Raw genomic sequence first — 19,621 nt, forward strand, 5'->3', positions numbered from 1 at the left:
CTATTTCAGCATTTAGAACATACTTTGAATAAACTATTCCCTTTTCAAAGTGTGGGCAACAATGCTGGCTTATATCTATCTACATTTTATACTGTGCAGTGATAACTGGACAGCTAAAGTTCTTGAAGATTTCCAAGAGGTTTAAGCAAACTGTCTTCTACTTTTTAGTCAGCTCGGCATGCAAGGTTAATAAAAACCCTACCTAAACAAAAATGTGAATAGTGGCATTTAACCTAGCCACAACCCGGTCTACACAAATACCTACAAAATATCTTCTAACTGATCTTGTTAATAAGCAGCATGTGATTAAAACAAGGCAATCTGGTGTTCGTCAATCTGAATGAGAAATTGCAATCATGTGTGGTCTCCAGTACTAAACCTGGCATCCTTCCACTTTAAGGGCTTACCCACCCCTCTGTTCACAGGGCCTACAAAGGTGACTATGGGATGTGTGGTTAGAAACTTCCCCCATGTTAGTGGAACCCAACTGAAACCATCTAATTTCATGAGCAAGATTAACACATGGGCACCAGGTTAAAAAAAGAAAAAGTTCCACTAATTTGCATTAAAACTCACATTATGGCTCTAACAATCAAAAGCAAATGGCTTAATCTAAACATTTTCAGGTAAATATAACTCTTTGTATTAGTGTGCTGGAGACAGCCATCCCCAGAAAAAATGAAACTTGCTGGTTCAACAAATAGTGTCATAACATGTATCTGCTGTCCATTATGATTTCATTTACCCATCCTAAGGCTGCAAAGATTTCCTCTTAGCTCAAATTCTACCATCTCCAATTAGAGCTGATACTCTTGGCAGCATTTCTTTAAAGCAAAACCTCAGTCAGCACCATGGCAGTTCAATAAAAGTTACTAGTCTGTTGGGCACTTCTAGCCGGTTGTAGTACAATTGCCATCACATGAGTCAGTAGCATTGAGTGCGGTGCAGGAAATGTTCACATGGCACCCCAGAGTGACCTGCTTTCTCTGCAAATGCGTCTGCTTGACTGATCAGAAGCACCCGAAAATTGCACACGTCTAACCCCATTCATGGCACGCTACTTTCTTGGTTTTTGCCTAGGCAAAAAACAAACAGGAATGTTATAATTTCACAAAAGTACAATATCAGTGTTGTCCACCCCTTCGCTTAATACCTCCCCCGCCTTCAGAAGGCTGATCAGGTGACTACACATTTTCATATCATTGCTACCTAAACCATTTTTCACCCTTCTGTGTGGTATCGGGGGCTTATTTGCCTTCAAACACTTGGGGTATAACTGCCTGTTCACAACTCATTTGTGCAATGCGATCATAGTTGGTCAATGGTACCTCAGATGGATCTGTGTAGTTTGCAAAAGCGTATTATAAGTTCCCCAGTAGATCACATCTCCCAATAAATCAATGCTCTTCTTTTCACCATAGCGTACACGAGTGCCAGGCGGCAACTTGCTTCCAGTGTCACATGATCTCGATTTGGTTTGCCCTGCTGGCATTACCCCATTTTCAAAGGTAAAGTCTTTTTGTCCAGTACTGCTTGCAGTTGCTTGCACAAGCAGTCTTGTTTATTTTTTCCAGTTCTCCATGCACAGTGTCTTTAAAGTCTCTTGTTTTTTACTCGTCAGTTTCCCAAAGGGTGCGTGCTGGTTTCTTTGACCACCCCTTGGGAGCGTTAGTCTTAGTCAATTTCTTTATTTGCTTCAACCAAACATTCATTCATACCCTTGCACTAAGCCTTGAGGCTTCTGGATTATGGCTAATGTGCATTGTTCATGTTATACTCCGAAGCCCAGTTTTGCATGTTGTATGTTGCAGAATGGCTACCTTCGTCAGATTTGATTTAATCTGGAACGCCATAATGTCTCATGAGTTACTCCAGCGCTTGCAATGTAGGTCGCTAATGCTGGCTGTGTTTTTTCACTTCTTTTCAAAGCGCCTAGAGGTTTCTTTTCTAGTGCATAGCACTTTATTCCACAGCATATGGGGCACTGGGCTGCAGCTTGCATGGCAATGTCCCTTGAAATGGGCAGCTGTCTTTTCATAGCCCATTCAAAGGTTCCCAGTTTCCCCAAATGTTCAGATGTTTGATGCGCCCAGTCAGCCATTTCATGCAGCATTTCTTTTTCTTCCAGTGTTGTCACTGGGCAAATCCTTTGCCATCTGATCTGCTCCATCATTGCATGCTAGTGTCGGAAAGCATGCGTGCATCGGCATGCACAAGGTAAATTGTGCTCTTTGTCACCTTCTCAATCACGGAAGCTACCGCTTTCAATTCATCATTCTGGCTTGCACCCCCACTTCTTCTCTCATTAACAGTGTTTCTCGATGGGGATGGAATGCAATTGCTCGCCAGCGTCTCTGTTCTTTCTCATGCTTGGCAGCGCCGTTCGTGAAGCAAGGCTGTTTCTTTGCTCTTTCTGCCCATAAATCATAAGCGGGTGCAACTTTAAATGGAGATCTGGCAGTGCTACAGGGGCATTCAATTCAGACAATTCCTCTAGATTTACTGCTTTTATCATTTGCTCTGGCAACTCGGAAACCCCCGTACTGCTAGCCTTTGTGCGCTGTTGTAAACACCACTTATACTGGACATGAGCAGCATTCTGCACCTTTCTGCCTTCCTGCCACTGCCAGTTTCACGCACCCATCCCATGACAGGAATTTTTGTGCAATTTTTCTTCTCAAGCCACAAGCTCCATACAGCAAAATCAAACTTTCTGTTCAAAAGAGGTGATTTTTGTCATCAGATTCTTTGTAATTCTGCAAAGCGTCTTTAGTCTGTTTTAAAGCAGTCTGCTAATCAATATCCCATTAAAAAGCATATTTCTTCCTCATAACCTTGTAGTTTGGCTTTACAATTAGACTCTGATGCAGTGTGTGATCTTTCCAAAGAACCCTGAACCCACTAAATCTTCGCGCTTTATCACGCAAAGATGTTCCAATCTGTGGTACCATTGCCACAATAAAACAAATCCTTTTCTGAGCCAAACCACATTGCACTTAAAAATGTCACTTTTTGTGCAGATCCCTGCATTTTCTCTGCATGAATTGCCCACACTGTTCTTTTCTTGGGCTGTCAATTCGTCAACAACTTTTTCAACTTATGTCAAAATTAACACTATCTCAATGTCTCTGTTAAAGCATACATCACTCAATTGCAACATTTCCATGTCTTTAGCAACCAATCCATGGTATAGAGTGGGAATATTTAAATACTCTTGGGGAAATTTAGTAAATGTAAATTGTCTGTCCCCCCAAACCAATGTAAACTGACCCTGCAATTCCAAATCAATGCACAAGTCGAAATTCATATGCCATTCACCCACTTCTTTAGTGAGTTTCTCACCCATTGTAACCATGTCGGGCACAGCTAAATGCAAGGAAGCCAATTTAGCGTGTTCCATTAAAACAGAATTGGCCATCTTCACATGGATTTTACAGTTGCAAAAACCTCCCAAGTCTCTCAACACAGAGGTCACTAATTTTCCCTAACAACTCGACCATTCCCAATATGTATTCTGGAATGTCAGTAATTAACACTTAAAGCATCAGTTTCAAAAGGTGAACCCTCACCAGTCAACATTTCAGCCCCACACACTCATTTGCTAGTACACTGGGGCCAAATCACAATGTTTGAATCACCATTCACAATTTCCATTTCAAATACTTTTGCAACTTTTCTGCCCCTCATGCCAAAATAGTGCGAGAACTCTGTTTCACTTTGCAATCTAAATATAAAACTTTTAGTATGGAAACTGCATGCAATGGTTTCCTAATCTATACAATAAAGGAAATAAATCCTTCTTTACACATTCCTCGGAGCACACATGCACATAGCCATCTCCCACTTTGCGCGCAGATTTCTGCTCCCTGGTTTAATTCCCAAGCAATAAGTCAGCCAAGCATTTACTGATTCACTGAGAGGGAAATCTGAACTACACCAGCTATCGGTCGCAGCAGAACGACACAGAAGTACTGTTATTTTGTTGACTCAGAGCTGCAGTGAGGCAACAATGGAAATGCAACAGCCTACCCCTCTATCTGCACTGTGTTCTCTCACACATTTGTCATTTCTCCAGCATGGTATGGCTTTGCACCATCCGAAAAGACTACGCCAAATGTATTGTAAAGGGTTTTTGCATCCCGGGACCAGCCTGTATTGCAATAAATTACCCTATCACACCCCCATACAGGTTCTCCATGCAACGCCCATGAACACAATGTTGGAGAAATCACACCTTCAGCATACATTTAGCATTTATTTAGACAGAAAGCACAACATAAAAAACTGTATATTTAGCAGCAATTTGGACAAAATGGAATTCAAGTTAGAGAAATCACAGATCATTAGAACACAGTCTTACGTTCCTTGTATCTTAACACTTTGGGGAGCCAGGTCATCTAAAATGAACTGCTGCTCATCATCCCTCAGCCAGCTCTGTAGATGACAAGGAGCCACAGGAGCAACATCAAGGTCTGGGCACACAGCAGTCCACGGTAGAATCCCCCCTGGGTTATGTGTGCATGCACACTTGTACCTTCATGCTGTCAGTCAGCGTGATGCAATATCTCAGTGCAAAACAAGCTTACCGATGGAAAAACCTAACTTGCTTTCTCTCCAAGGTGCTCCTTCCTCCCCCCCTTGGAGCCCATCTGCCAATTCAGGAATGTTTGTTATCAGTACGCGCAAGGCCGTGCCGTTTATTCTCATGGGCCTGTTTAGAGAGGCTGGCAGTACTACGGTTGCAAAGAAAGAATATTCCAGGAAAAGTTTGCAATAATATGCATTGCCATTAACGCCTAGTGGGCAAGCTTTACTGGCGCTGCGCTTCACTAGCTAGTGTCATAGTGCTACAGGGCAGGTGCTATATAGGTGCTATAATGCTTCAAACACTCAAATACACATCTCTATTAGCTACTAAACTTGGGCCTCTGCCCTGCCTTTCTATGCATAATGTTACCTTCCACCCCTTTGAGGCCTTCACATTTCAGTGTAGCTCCTCATGCTACTAATGTAAGTGCTACTAACACATTACTAATGCATCTATAAAGATCTATTTCAGCATTTAGCACATAATTTGAATAAACTATTAGTCTTAGCTATTAATGCAGCCATCTAAGTTCCTCATATGTGATATGGTTAGCTCAGCATGCTCTAATGCACCTAAGGAAAATGCAACTTCCGTTCCACTACACCCCCTTAGTCTACTTACCGTAGAGCACCAAGGGCCAAATTATAGATTTTCACTGGGGAAGGGTGCTCAGCCAATCAGGTGGCTGGAAACATGGGTAAGAAAACACGTTGTGCTGCCTGCATTTCTCAAGCCACCTGATGCCCTTCTCTGGGTGCTGTTGTCTTAATTGTGGCAAGCCAACTGGATTCCTCCATGTTATCCCCCTGTTCCCCTATGCCATCACCCTCCCCCTCCGGCGCTTCTTCATGCAATAGAAATAGAAAGGGGACTATTTTTTATTTACTATGGTGGCGGCCATCCATCATAAAAAAAACTATTCATATCCCGGATGAACCACAGAGTGCTAATATATGGGGCAGTATAGCTCAGTGGCAATGCACTCGTCTTGGAAGCAAGATGATGCAGAGAAACATAGGTTTGAATCCCGAGTCAGTGCTTAAAAACCTCTTTGGTATTAAGCGCGTTATAAATAACCTATTGTAATAATAATAGCAATCACCCCCACTTAGGGGGTGTACATGGTTGGTAACGACCATGAGCCCTCCCTCAGCCTAGCTATGCACGGGCTGGTTGGCTGTTACCAGCCAAGTGCCCCCCTAAGTGGGGTGAGTACTACCAACTTTAAATCTGTTCATGTGCAAGTAACACAGGGGCTAAAAATACCCCAGCTCAAATACTATATGATTTAAATGTATTTTTTTTGCACCAGGACAAAGGACTGAGACTATGGCACACATTGTCCTGGTGCAAAAATGCATTGGAAGCATATGATTTCTTTTTACACCAAATGAGTTTCTCCTCCCCATTGAACCTGACAACCCCATACCAGATGCCATGACTGTTCTACCAGTACCTAGCTTGAAATGTGGGGGTCCTAATATTTTGGCCCTATGAGAGCAGTTCCCCTTAGGGGGAGACAGGCATGATTTTCCTTCTTCTGCTTTGTGACACCTTTTAAGGCATTTTAAATGGTTTTATCTTGTGTTTGATAATTATTTAAGATTGCAAATTCTTTGGCATTCATGACTTTATTGCATTTGGTATTGTTTGTATGCTACCAGGCATTATACAGAGGAGGATGCTGGAACCTTAATTATCCTGAGGATGCAGGATGCTTAATTGAGCAGTATGAACTTTCCCCTCTCCCTTCGTTCCTCCTCCTGCTTTGTCACACCTTTTAAGGCATTTTAAATGGTTTTATCTTGTGTTTGACAATTATTTAAGGTTGCAAATTCTTTAGCCGTCATGATTTCACTGCATTTGGTATTGTTTGTATGCTACCTGGCATTATACAGAGGAGGATGCTGGAACCTTAATTATCCTAAGGATGCAGGATGCTTAATTGAGCAGCATGAACTATCTCCTCTCCCTTCGTTTTGTCACACCTTTTAAGGCATTTTAAATGGTTCAATCTTGTGTTTGATAATTATTTAATATTACAAATTCTTTGGCATTCATGATTTTACTGGAACCGTAACTATCCTAAGGATGCAGGATGCTTAGTTGAGCAAAGTGAACTATCCCCTCTCCCTTCCCTTTGCTCATACAAGCTGTTTTTTTTTTTATTTCACAATTGTAGATGGAGCGGACCCTTTGTATTCCCTTCACATGTTCCCCAGCACACTTGACTCACTACGTACCCACGTAGCAATATAAACAAAAGGGGTGCATATAGTTTTTGGTGGAATTTAGAGACTGGTGGAAGGAGACCTTGGTTTACATTATTTTGGATTTATCTAATGCAGCAAGATGTCAGTCCTATCCCATTGATGCTGAACAAATAGGCTTGATAAAAATGTGTACCTGTCAGAATTCATAGTCTATATAGTAACTAACATAATTTAGATAGCTAGATAACTTGTAAACAATGTATTAGCAATAACATTAATCTACAGTAACAGATTGTGTACTGCTGTTATTATCTGGGGAGAGCATATGAGAGAACCTCCTTTTCCATACTGACACTTCTCTTAACATGTTCTCACACTCACTCTGACTTATAGTTTATATACAACTGGAAGAATAAGGATCAGTTAATCGTTCATGAGATTAAACACTGCTTCAGAATGTATTTCAAAGTAGTCTGAGCAATCATATTCGGTCCTAACTTGGGGACCTATCTGGATTGAGCACTCTCATGCCTCTAGTTACTCCTGCCTTATGCAAGTGACCACATATTTCAATAATGTGCTAAATATAGCTTCACATGCCCAAGTGCTTCTATATGTTGCTTTTAATGCTGCCAATAAAAGTTATTGTAATCACAAACAAGGTACAGCCTCAAAGGCGTAAAGGGGGACCTTCTGGATCCCCTCATGTCCTCTGACATCTGTGGGAACAAGAACACAGGAACGGACGCCTGGGTGAGATTTCACAGCCGTCTTTATTACAGTTTCAGAAGAAACTGTAAGCAAAACACAGAGCTCCTACAATCTGCTTGCCGTTTATAGGCTTTTTGAGAATGATGCAATACTTCATACAATTTCAGAATACATATCTGATTAGTCCCTTCAGCCAAAAATAACCCCCTTCTTGTCTTTGATTGGTTGTTTTACCTGCCACTCACCAATCCCACTTTATCTCATCTTGGCAAGCATAGGTTGACCGACACATAGACTGATAAGCTCATTCCAGACTCAGCTAAACATAATGACTTATCCTTCAAATCCTGCCAAGAAACAGTTCTTATCTGCTCCTCGAGGTCCTGCCAAATTTACTTGGTAGTTTATACTGTGGGAAACCTCATGAGCTCATCTTATTTGTTGCTAATTAAGCAGCCGTATTGTCTATTTGGTAGCTTTCCCATGCTCTTATCTGGTTTGCTATCAATCGTTGTCTGCTTTCCCTGCCAACATTTCTAAATATACCATTCCAGACCTACTTATCTACAGTGAACTTCAGCCAAAGAATTATTCAACACCAGAATGATTCAGGGCTTTGCACACCTGCTTCCAAGACACTATTTTGTATTTGGAATCCATCCTAGAATATATCTCAGTTTGTTCAGCCTAGATGTTCGGCTACCAAACGGCAAACCAATTTACTTTTGAGCATAACTCCTTTTCTATCCAGTTTTCTGATTACATTTTTACATATTCATGATATGTGAGTAATACTGGAGACACACATTACTTCCTGAGTCATTCTGATGCTAAAAATATATATTGCCCCTTATGTACTCTTTTCCTTCAAAAAACCCTGTGATTATGATTTTTGCAACACTGGAACCATTGAACAGCCTATCATGCTACCTGTATTCAGTTTGAGAGGGGCAGGGCGGGGTCTACTACTCTTATACACCTACATGCTACCATTATATTCCAAGGTCAACCTCAAATTCCCAAATGCCATTTTATCCCAGTCAAGACCTTCTGAGTTTAACTGTAGGCCTCTTTTGACATTGCAATACATGGTGTAGGGTCGGTATAGGATTACTGAATTTGGTGAGTGGTGGGGAACTCAGCTGTGGCATCGCAATTGCTCGCTGTGCTCTTGCTCAGGAACACAGGAGGCACACCAGTGTTTTTGGTGCAGCAGCCAGAGTAAGCAGGGTGATACTGTGTTGAGATTGGGGGATTCATAGTTTAGGGCCACCATCTTTTTCTCTCTGGGTCTTCGGCAAGCAGAACAAACCATTCACTAGGGACCTATCTCGAAATGACAGTGGAGCAGGGGTTTTTACTCTGTTTGGATTTAATGTCCCAATCTCATGCATGAATAGAGAGGTAACATCACCACCCATTGACCCTATACTTACCTTCTAGCAGCAAATATGGAGCTGCAGCGGGGACTAGTATAGGGTACAGTGTGGGTATTGTTACTACCTGTCCCACCCATACCCATATGCAGCCATCTATTAGCTGTTTGGAGGTGATGTTGGGTCAAGGGGTGGGAACCACAGAAAATAAACATGCTTCTTAGCTTTGTGTACGCTGTGTCCATGGTCCTGAGACCTCTGGCCCAGAAGCAGCAAAGGGAAGCTAGGGAAAGCATATGTCTATTGATCATGAACACGTCTCAATGGACTAGTCACACTCATCATGCATATTTCAGGTACAGCTGGTAATGACACATATACCTAATTGAAAGCACCATTTGTTGCTTTTCCTTCATATACTGAGACTTAGTTTTTCCAAAATCCAAGATTATGCTTTGAGGAAATTGCAAGAAAAAAAAAAACAATAATCAACATACATAATTTAACATTTCCTTTGTTGATTCATTTTTAACAAACAATAGCATCCGTACCAAGACACACAACTGACCACATCATTATGATCATCATATAAGGTTATAATGGACCATACTGGAATGTATACAATGCAAGTTTGGCCATTAGAACTTGGAGGAAATTCTAGCCAAGAGTGAAAAAAGCATCAATACTACAGTTGCAGGTGGATGCACTGGGTTTAATAATTGGTATGGGAGTCCCTCTATATTGTCCTGATCAAATAACATCTGCATGCCATATAAACCCTTCCACATTCAGGTTGTTCATGCATTCAGCTGCAAATGAGGGCATATATGTATGTCCTGAGGGAAGCTGAATTGTTTAGACAGTGACCCTACTTCTTCTAATTTCAATTGAAAGTAGGAGTGTTTAAATTACACTGGCTAAATAATTTTCACAGAAACACAGCTTTTGGTTCCCTTATTATCCTGCTCCTCTTTGTTTAAATCCCAATACAGGTTGCTATAACGGTAAGGAAAATATGTAGGGCCTCTTGTGCCTTGTTGATACACATAATGACTATGTCTATGGATATGAACATTGTCAATAACTTGTAATTAATAAATGAAAAAAGGGTTAGGTAAAACTGTTCATCCCATTCACAGAACTACACATTTAGCCATGTCAATCCCCTCACTCTTCATTATAAGATTGGGTTGGTAATAGTAGGCAGAGCCCTACTCTCTAGTGGGATATCCCTATGCATTGCCCATAAATCATTACAATTTATTTATTTTTGTTTATTTGTATATGATTCTGCCATGAACCTTTACAAAAGAAGAATCTGGCAAAGAGATCACAAAAAACAAGCAGAGAATCAAGTTAAATGACCTAAGAAGGAAATAAAGTTACATTTTTACACAAAATTATAAAAATAGGCTAAATTTCAGCATTTACAATTGTCAGCCCGAAGCACATTATTCCATTATTTTACAGAGTTTTAGGACCCGAACAATTGAAGCTGTTAGAGCAACATTATAACCAGAAACCAGATAATCCCCAAAATATTATGCAATAAACCCATCCACGTGAGACACAAATCTCCCAAACAACATCCTTCGAGCTGCCCATGTTCCCTCATGCTCCATCAACAAATGTGTTAATGTTTGGTTTGACAGAGTCTTGCAACCATTACACAGTTTTAAGGCTTTATGTCCTTGTTGACGCCTTGCCAATACCTCACCACTATGCACCAGGTTTAGTCTGATCCTAACAAAGTCATTCCTTACAGCCCTATCAGGGAACTTCAGAAGATAGTGAGAAAGGCAGCCCAGATTTCTTTCGGCCAGGAGGAATGGGTTTACACAGGATGACTCCCTTACCTTTGCGACTGTTTCTATCCAGTGCATATTTCAAGCTTTTGTTTCACCTTCAATGGATTTGTTATAAGTGTCAACCACTAAATCAACTTTCTCGAACAATACCTTCACTCTTTCCTCTAGATCAGACAGCATAGGGGATCTTGATTGTTCCAGATGAATTCTAATGTCTCCGTATAGCGAGGAGTTCTTTCCAGTAATGATCTCCCTATACAGTGAAGCCAGTTTCCAGTTTGACATACATTCTAATGATTTAAGGCCAAACTCAAATCTTAGGCTCCATCCGGAGTACAGGGAGGCAGACCCAGAAAATTCTTTCAGATTTGCCCCTCCACAGCACTCCAGTCTGAAGACCAGAGAAACGGCTCGGTCTCCAATCCGTAAAGAATTACAGGAACCGCTTTTGCTAGATAGAATTTTATCAGCGGTAAAACTGAAAACATGCAGTATTTTGCATTTAGCTTGAGCATTTGTCAAGTCATCTGAGAGGCCTTTATAGCCACATCTGTATCCAGTTTATTGCGAGCTGGGGAGGCATAGATGTTATAGCCTAAATACTTCACCTCCTCAACCCTTTGAATTGTTTGGCCCCCCAAAAACCAATTTGAAAAGTGAATCTTCTTCTGAAGATGTTTAAAGACCACAAATCTTGATTTAAGTTGCAAACCTAAGGCTGTTCTGTCCAGCAGAATAATGTCATCTGCATAAGCCAGCCAATGGACCCTCTTTCCATTTATTTCTGGGCTGGCAAATGCAGACAACTCTAGAAAGACACCCATGTCTGCTAAGAAGAGGTTAAAGAATAACGGGGCCCCCAGTCAACCCTGCCTAACCCCCGTCTCAACCCTAATGGACTCTGACAGGTGGCACTGTTCGTCCAGCCTGACTCTTATTGAAGTGTCTCTATGCAAATTCCACCAACATGTCTAACAACGAATCTGGCATGCCCCAGCTCTTAAGTTTGTTCCAAAGTAAGGTTCTATTAACCTGATCGAAAGCTTTGGACAAATCGACCCACGCTCCATACAATGGCAGTGCCCCCTTAGTCATCATATATTCACTGGCAAGATTCAAAACTCAACGTCCTGTTGACAAGCCTTTTCTGAAGCCAGCCTGGTGGCGAGACAGAATTGTCTGCCGGTTGACCAAGGCTAATATTTCATTTAATAAAAGCCTCATAAAGATTTTGCTCTCAATGTCAAGCAGAGCAATTGGGCGACAGTTGGCTGCTACAGAGCGATCACCACCCTAGAACAGAGGTATAATCAAGGTTGTTTTCCAGGAGGGAGAAAAGGTACGACTCTCCAAAATCTCTTCAAAGAGACAAAATAGTATCCGGGACCCTAATGCTGGCTCACCTTTAAGAATTTGATATGTGAGCCCATTTGGGCCTGCTGCCTTGGATGTAGATGACTTGAGAATTACATCTTTTGTATCCTCCTTGTTGAAGGTTAATATCCAGGGACCACTTGAACTGCAGCTAGAGCTCGTGCAGCCTGGATCTCTAAAAGCTTTGGTCAAATGCTCCACCCACCCTGTCTCTGGGACTAAATTACAGAGAGAGCTATTGTCACCCGATTCTAGCTGGCCGACTATTGACCAGAAATTCATGGTGTTCTCTTCTCTCAGGAGTGCCAGCATATGTTCCCAATCTCTTTGCATCCTGGATGCTCTTTGATTTCTTGACCATGAATGGTAGTTGATTATTGTCATTTTTACTTCTGCTGTGTACTTTGTTGTACCCAATCCAGCTGATTTTAACTTACATAGATCACTTCTCAGCTCTCTTTTTATTTTCTGGGTCTCCTCATCAAAAGAAAGCAAATGCTTTTGCATATATCTTCCCCTAGGAATACTGGGAGCCAAGGTGGCCCAGATAAAATGTATGAAGTTGGCCGGATGGCATTGCGTTTCCCGTATAAATCTAGGTACCATTTTCAGCTGGGTATTCGATTTTGAGCCTACTCCCTGATACTTCATCAGTCTTATTTTACCTTTCAATCCATTTAAAGCCTGTCAATTTAAACCCAATGATAAGGTGGAAGGATTAGAGAATGATAACTCCAATCTGCAATGATCACTGCCACCTCCCTCTTTTATCACCAGTGAAGAAAGGATTGAAAGGAGGGATTGGGATAAGAAAATGTGATCCAAAACCAATGATGAGTTTCCTCGATGCCAAGTAATGGAGGGACCCACTTTGCTCTCTGCACTCCCGAGGACCATACTCAGATCCCAAGATTTCAAAAAGCTCAACTAGATTTTACAAATGGGTAATTTATCTAGACCTCTCTCTATATATACACACTCTGTATTTAGGTTCCCAGCTAATACTATTTGGGACCCTCCAGGTCCCATTTTAATTTTTTCCAACAAGGAAGCTAAAATCGCCAGGAACAACGGAAGTTCTAAACATGAGGGGTTCCAGTATATGTTGCTAATTGTCCACGATGAGCCCGAGGGCTCTCCATTTAGGAGTATGCTACAGGCCTGAATTCCAATGGGGTTCTTGAATATTGAGACATCTTCTTTTATTGTTTGATTTTTAAAGACCATCAAGAGACCTCCCGAGGATCGCCCTTTTGCCTTCTGCTGTGCTGGTGAACAAAACATCGAAAAGCCTTCTATGCTGATAGAATTTACTAACCAGGTTTCTTGTAATAACACAATATCACTAAAATCAAACAAATAATCTCTCATCCCCCTGGCCTTAAAAGTACTGGATCCCCTCGTGTTCCAACTTATTAAGTTTATTTTATCCTGTATAAAGCTGCTGAGAACCCATGCCCAGCTTCACAAGAACCTGGGAAAGGATTTCTCGAAGAAGGGTTAAAGCATTCGCCTGAAATTTAGAACCAGAGGAATCCATCCTATCCCCATCTAACTCCCTTCTTTGCTGTTCCCCCAACTTTCTGCTAAACCTGGGAATACAATGTTGCCATTGTAACTTGTCTGTATGTAAATCACATGTAATCCGTGTGCATATTGTCGTATAAGCCATAAGTGAACTCGGCATGAACTCTAGACCATGGATTATTAACTTGCAGAGGGGCTGGACATTGTTACTAAAATGTTATAAATGCGTGAATGTCCAGATGTCCAGTACCTCTCACTTCTCACACTGAAGGGCTGGTATTCACTGTGATGTACTGAGGGCCAGATAGCTATCTGATTTGCTTCTTTGTAAACTGTTCAGTCGAATAAAGATCTGTGAATCTTCATAAGCCTGTGTTTGGTGTATTTCCTTTTGTGGTACTCAGCCTAGATATTTCCTCTTGCTTTTAAAGTTGCACTATCATGCAGCTTTTGAATGGACACGCTAATTTAAGCCACTCAGTTGCCCAATTCTCGTGGTTTCTGTTCGGCAGAATAAGATGATACTGTAGCGTGAAGCTCTACATGGTATTTAAAATGAGCCAGACACATGGGTAGAGCATAGAACGTACCGATCATAAGTTTCCAAGGCACTTACTGCGGCTCACAACTTCTCTGTGCACTCCCTGGGAAGTTGCACATTCTTGTTAAGTTTTCCAGCTGGGCAGTGCTTCCTTTACATATGCCCCACACCAACACACCAATCAGTCAAACAGATGAGTCTTGCCCTTCAGTCTCCAGGTTTACGCCGCAAAGGCGCTGGGGGTGTGGATTTAAGCCACAGCTGATGCACAGCAGATGCCGCGCTGCTCTCGCCGGCACACTCCAGAAGGGAGTAAAGGGGCCGCTCTCCTTCGCTCTCCTTCGCTTACAACGTTACACTATCCAGATATTCAATGCAGCTCCAGTAATTACACTGGCTTCACTTCGCAACAGGCAAACAGATGAGTCTCGCCCTCAGTCTCAGGGCTTACCATTCATCCACGCATTCATCCAAGCAAAAATCACCCAATATCAACCGAGAAGAGACTTAAGATTTAGCACTGACCTCCAAACATAAACAAAACACTATGAGAAAAGCAAATATCAGAGGAACCACCTTCTCCTACCTCATAGCCACTCTATAAAACTCGATTCCTAAGGAAATAAGAACGATGGAAGATCACCTACCTTTGAGGAAATTACTAAGAACCTAGCTATTTAACATGCTAAACTAATCATAGACCAACTATACAACAACCACCATCACAAACCGAATGTGTAAGTCAGTCAATTCCATACATTAAAAAAGAAGGTGAGGTATATACCACAAAAAGGAATCTCTAGAAAGACAACATCTTTAATTCCTAGGAACCTTTAACCATCCTCCAGTGATCTCTAAGGTTTTGGCATAATTGAATATCAGCTGCAGATAGTCCCACACCAATGGGTTGCCGAATAAACCATTCAGCAGTGGTGTGTGTGGCTACATTGACAGTTAACTGTTCAGTAACAAAAGTGCTTAATAAAACCTTCATAAAACATTTATATCCGACCAATGTAGTATGAGGAACATCACCCTGCAGCCTTCAGTGCCAATTATCTACCTCTCGCTTTATTCGGGGCAAAACACTTGTCTGCATAAAAGATATATTGCTAGCCAAAACCTCAAACAACCAATCCCTTGGTGAGTTGTTGTGAGCATGGGTCTGTTTCCAATAAAGATTTAAACGATTCAGCATGACACGTTCTCTAATCGGAAAATTGTTAAACTCCCAGTAAACCATTCCAGATGATGTCTAAGGAGAGAGCCTCCGGATTCTCTGCAAGAGCATCATCTCTATTTTGGACAATTCTGGACTGCATCCTAATGCCCAAGCCTCAATAGTATAGGCAATAACAGGCACAATTTTGGTAGAATACAATTTGGTTCAAATTCCAACAGAATAACCACCTCCCCCATTTGCAAATGGCTCCATTCATAATCTGTGACCGGGGATGCAATGCAGTGAGGGATGCACTTATGTTAGGTATCTGTTTGCCACCTTTCCATGCCAGAACCAAATTGAAGATCGCAGTATTTGTGGTCCATTGCAGAGCCTCTTGTATCCACACAGAGGCTGCCAATTAATATTGAGCTATCGGCAAGCTGAACCCACATATAAGCACTTAGTTCCTTCCTAGATTCTGCTCTGCAAGAGGGATAACCATTCAACAAGGGAAGAGGTAGAACTGATATGCTTTACAATTAGCATGAATGCAATACTAGAAAGGTCTACTTAAAAAACATCATGAGTATTAATAGGGCTTTCTTTACATACATAGGGTTAACCTACATACATACATAGGAACTGCTCTAGAACATGATCGATATAACACTAACCAATAATGATGCCGAACTGCCACTTTATGTCAACCACTAACTCAACAGTTAGGGAGGGAACATGAACATAGATGGCCTATTCAGCAATAGTTGTTTTTAGTTTCCCTAGTGATTACATTACTTTTATTCTTATGATGGATTCCACAGAAGATAAATATTTCTCATGCCTTTGCAGGCTTGTTATTGGTGGTATTATGATTTTCTCTGGAGACTGGAGCATTCCAGCTCTCTGCCAAAACACGACAGGTCGTGTAGACTTTTACCAGCGATTTTGTTCATTACATACAAGAGATATTAACCCACATTTAGTCATACAATTGCAAAATTAAATATTAATATATAATTTGTCTATTATGTTTGTGATGTGTATGTACATACATTTTATTTTACTCGGTATGTAATCAAATATTTCCCTTTTTTTTTTTTAAAGTTTGTTTTATTAGCATTTTCATAATATAACAAACGGGCATAAAGCATTTTCAGAAAAAATTACACCGATGACTGGCCCAATAACCCCCCCCTCACCCTCTCCAAACGGACCCTACCCCCCAAAAAACGTAGTCCCAGCTGAACCTTCTTTTTTGGGGAGACGCGATGAAGGCTCTATATATCCGGAGCTCAAGAAGGAGCCTGAGCGTTGACTACTTATATGGCTGTGTATCGTCCGCCGTCAGCTGGGCCATGGGCGCCCGTTACCTCCATGTTTCCACCCTGTAGCTCAGTGAACGTCCCAACCCCAGGTCTTCTGTACCCCGTACCAGTTCGCTTGGAATGTGCCCAAATCATTGTTCATCATTGCCGTTAGTTTGTCCATCAGGAACATATTTTTAACCTTTTTCAGCCAGGCCTCCTTCTAAGGTGTCTCCGGGCTCTTCCATTTTTGGGCCAGGGCCACCCATCCCTGCTCTCAACATTGTTTCCTACATTCTTGGGTATCTGGCTATGTCCGCGTCCTCTGGGGGGAGGCCCAGCAGCATTGTCAGAGGTTTCTGGGGGAGTAGTTCCTCAGAAACTTCAGCGATCCAGCCCCTCACCTCCTCCCAATATGCCTGAGCTTTTGGGCAGTGCCACCACATGTGCCCTCTCGTACCGACCTGGTCACATCCCCTTGGGCATGCGGGGGACACTCCCGTGAACATTTTCAACAACTTTGCGGGATCTCTATGCCACCCCTGTAAGATCTTGAAGTTGTGTTCCATGTCCGCTGTAAATAAGTTCCCATGGAAAGCTATTTTAAATATCCTTGCCCAGGTGTCCTCTGAGATCTCCTCCCCCGCCAAATCATTCCAAAAAGTACGGAACCTCCTCCTCTCCCCCAGGTTAACAGTGTTCAGTATTCTATACATCCCTGATACCGCCCCCCTCCTGGAGGTTGCTGTGTCCAGTAGTTTCTCAAATTGGGTCAGCTGTCTTTTCAAGTTCTGACCCCAGGATTGGTCGTATAGGATTCCCTTAAAGTGGAGATATTCAAATATGGAGAGGGACCCCTGCCTGAGGGCGTCTCTCAGTTCCTCATAAGGCAGAAATTACCCTTCCTTAAACATTTGCCCTGCCCACTCCATCCCCGAATCGGAGCAGGACTGTGCATTGCGGAACCCCCTGCTTCCCAGTTTGAGGGGGTGGCCCCAGAGCGATGACATCAATGACGGCCACGACGTTAGGTGTGCCGTCTGGGGGCTTTCCCTCCAAATCGTCCAGAGGACTCCCAAAGTTGGGAGAGATTTGAGTCTGTTTGGGATGAATTTGCTTGGGGCCCATAGGAGGTCCCGAACCTTAAGTGGGTGCGCGTCCATGTCCTCCAGGTACGACCAGTATGTGCCCATCCCCTCTTTCATGTGTTCCAGGAGTACACGCAACTGGGCAGCATGGAAGTAGAGTTGAAAGTCTGGTAGCCCAAACCCTCCCTCCTCCCTCGATAGGGTCAAGATAGCCTTCGCTGTCTTCGGGGTCCTACCCTGCCATATGAACTCACGCACCGCATTCTGAAGGACCCTGAAGGTTTGGTCGGGGACACTAGTTGGGAGGGCGGTGAAGAGATATAGTAAACGCAGAAGTATGTTCATCTTCACAGCGGTCATGCGGCCTACCAGGACAGAATCATTGACCCCCATCTCCTTAGATCTGCAGTGACCCTCGACACAACGGGATCGTAGTTTGCTGGGGCGAGGTTGGATAGGTCCCGGGTGAGAAGGATTCCCAGGTATCGGATGGAGGCTTTCCCTACTGTTATCCCCTCCAGGCTATCCAGGGGGTCCAGGCCCGGGTCCCGTGCTCTCATGGGAAGCAGGACTGATTTGGATGCATTAATCTTGAGACCCGAGAGGCGCCCAAATGCAGCCATAAGGGATAGGAGGGGGGGGGGCGAGGATCCCGGTCCACCAGGTAACCCAGAATATCATCCGCGAACAGGGAGAGTTTAAATTCTACTTCGCCTCTCCTAATCCCCTTGATGTCAGGGTGAGCTCTAACCGCTATGGCCAGGGGTTCCATGGAGAGGACATAAATCAGAGGGGAGAGTGGACATCCCTGCCTTGTCCCCTGTGAAAGGGGGAAAGATTATGACAACCTGCCATTCACTTGGACCCTGGCCTTTGGGGCCCTGTAAAGCGCCGCCACCCAATCCCTGATGTGTATCCCAAAACCCATTTTCTGGAGGGTGAGTTCCATGAATTTCCACTCCACCCTTTTCAACGCCTTTTCCGAATCAAGGGACAGGACGCTCGCATCTAGGTCCGACACCTGGGCGTAGTGAAGCAAATCTATGGTTTTACGGATTTTGTCCCCTTTCATACCTCTGATCACGCGCTCCACCTCGTCCTCGGTCACCGGGCCCTCAAACCCCTCCGCCATCTCCCTGGTCAGGGCCGGGATCTGTATAGAGTTCAGGAACCCCTCAATCTCCGCCTCACCCCCATTATATTCAGAGGAGTATAGCTTCTCATAGTATCGGCGGAAGGCCTCACCAATATGGGGTGTGTCATAGCCTACCTCTCCCCCCTCGTTCTTCACTGCTTTCACCAGTCTGCTTCTCTGTACCTCCCTCAGTTTCCAAGCCAGAATCCTGTCCGCCCTGTCCCCTTTTTCATAATACTTTTGTTTGACCAGTTGAAGACTTCTCTCTGTCTTGTGGAGGAGGAGCTCTTTCAACTGGAGCCTGTAGTCATCCAGGGCGGCCACCTGAGCACGGTCTAAGGGCACCGTGGGGGGACCCCCCGGTTGGAGTTGGGCGATTTTCTCCCTTAGTTACCTTTCCTGGGCCTGCCTGTCCCTTTTTTTCTGGGCTCCCATTTTGATCAGGACTCCCCGTAGGGTTGCCTTGAAGGCGTCCCATAGGGTATGCGAACCTACCTCCCCATTATCATTAAGTTCGAAAAAATCTGTGATGGCCTCGAGAACCTCCTGAGCTCAGACCTCGTCTTTTAACAGGTAGTCGTTGCACTTCCACCTCCCCCTGCGTTCACTTAGCCCTCCCCTTGCTATAGTGACTCGGACCAGATCGTGGTCGGACCAGGGGACGGAGTCAACAGTGTGGCCAGAAATGAATGGGTGCAGGATCTCATCCACCAAGATGTAGTCTATCCTGGAAAACGACGTATGAATGGCTGAATAATATGTGAAAGAGGGGGTGTCCGTTCTAGGGGTCG

Source organism: Ambystoma mexicanum, chromosome 5q (genome assembly GCF_040938575.1).
Source record: "Ambystoma mexicanum isolate Mex_15411 chromosome 5q, UKY_AmexF1_1, whole genome shotgun sequence".
Taxonomy (NCBI): domain Eukaryota; kingdom Metazoa; phylum Chordata; class Amphibia; order Caudata; family Ambystomatidae; genus Ambystoma; species Ambystoma mexicanum.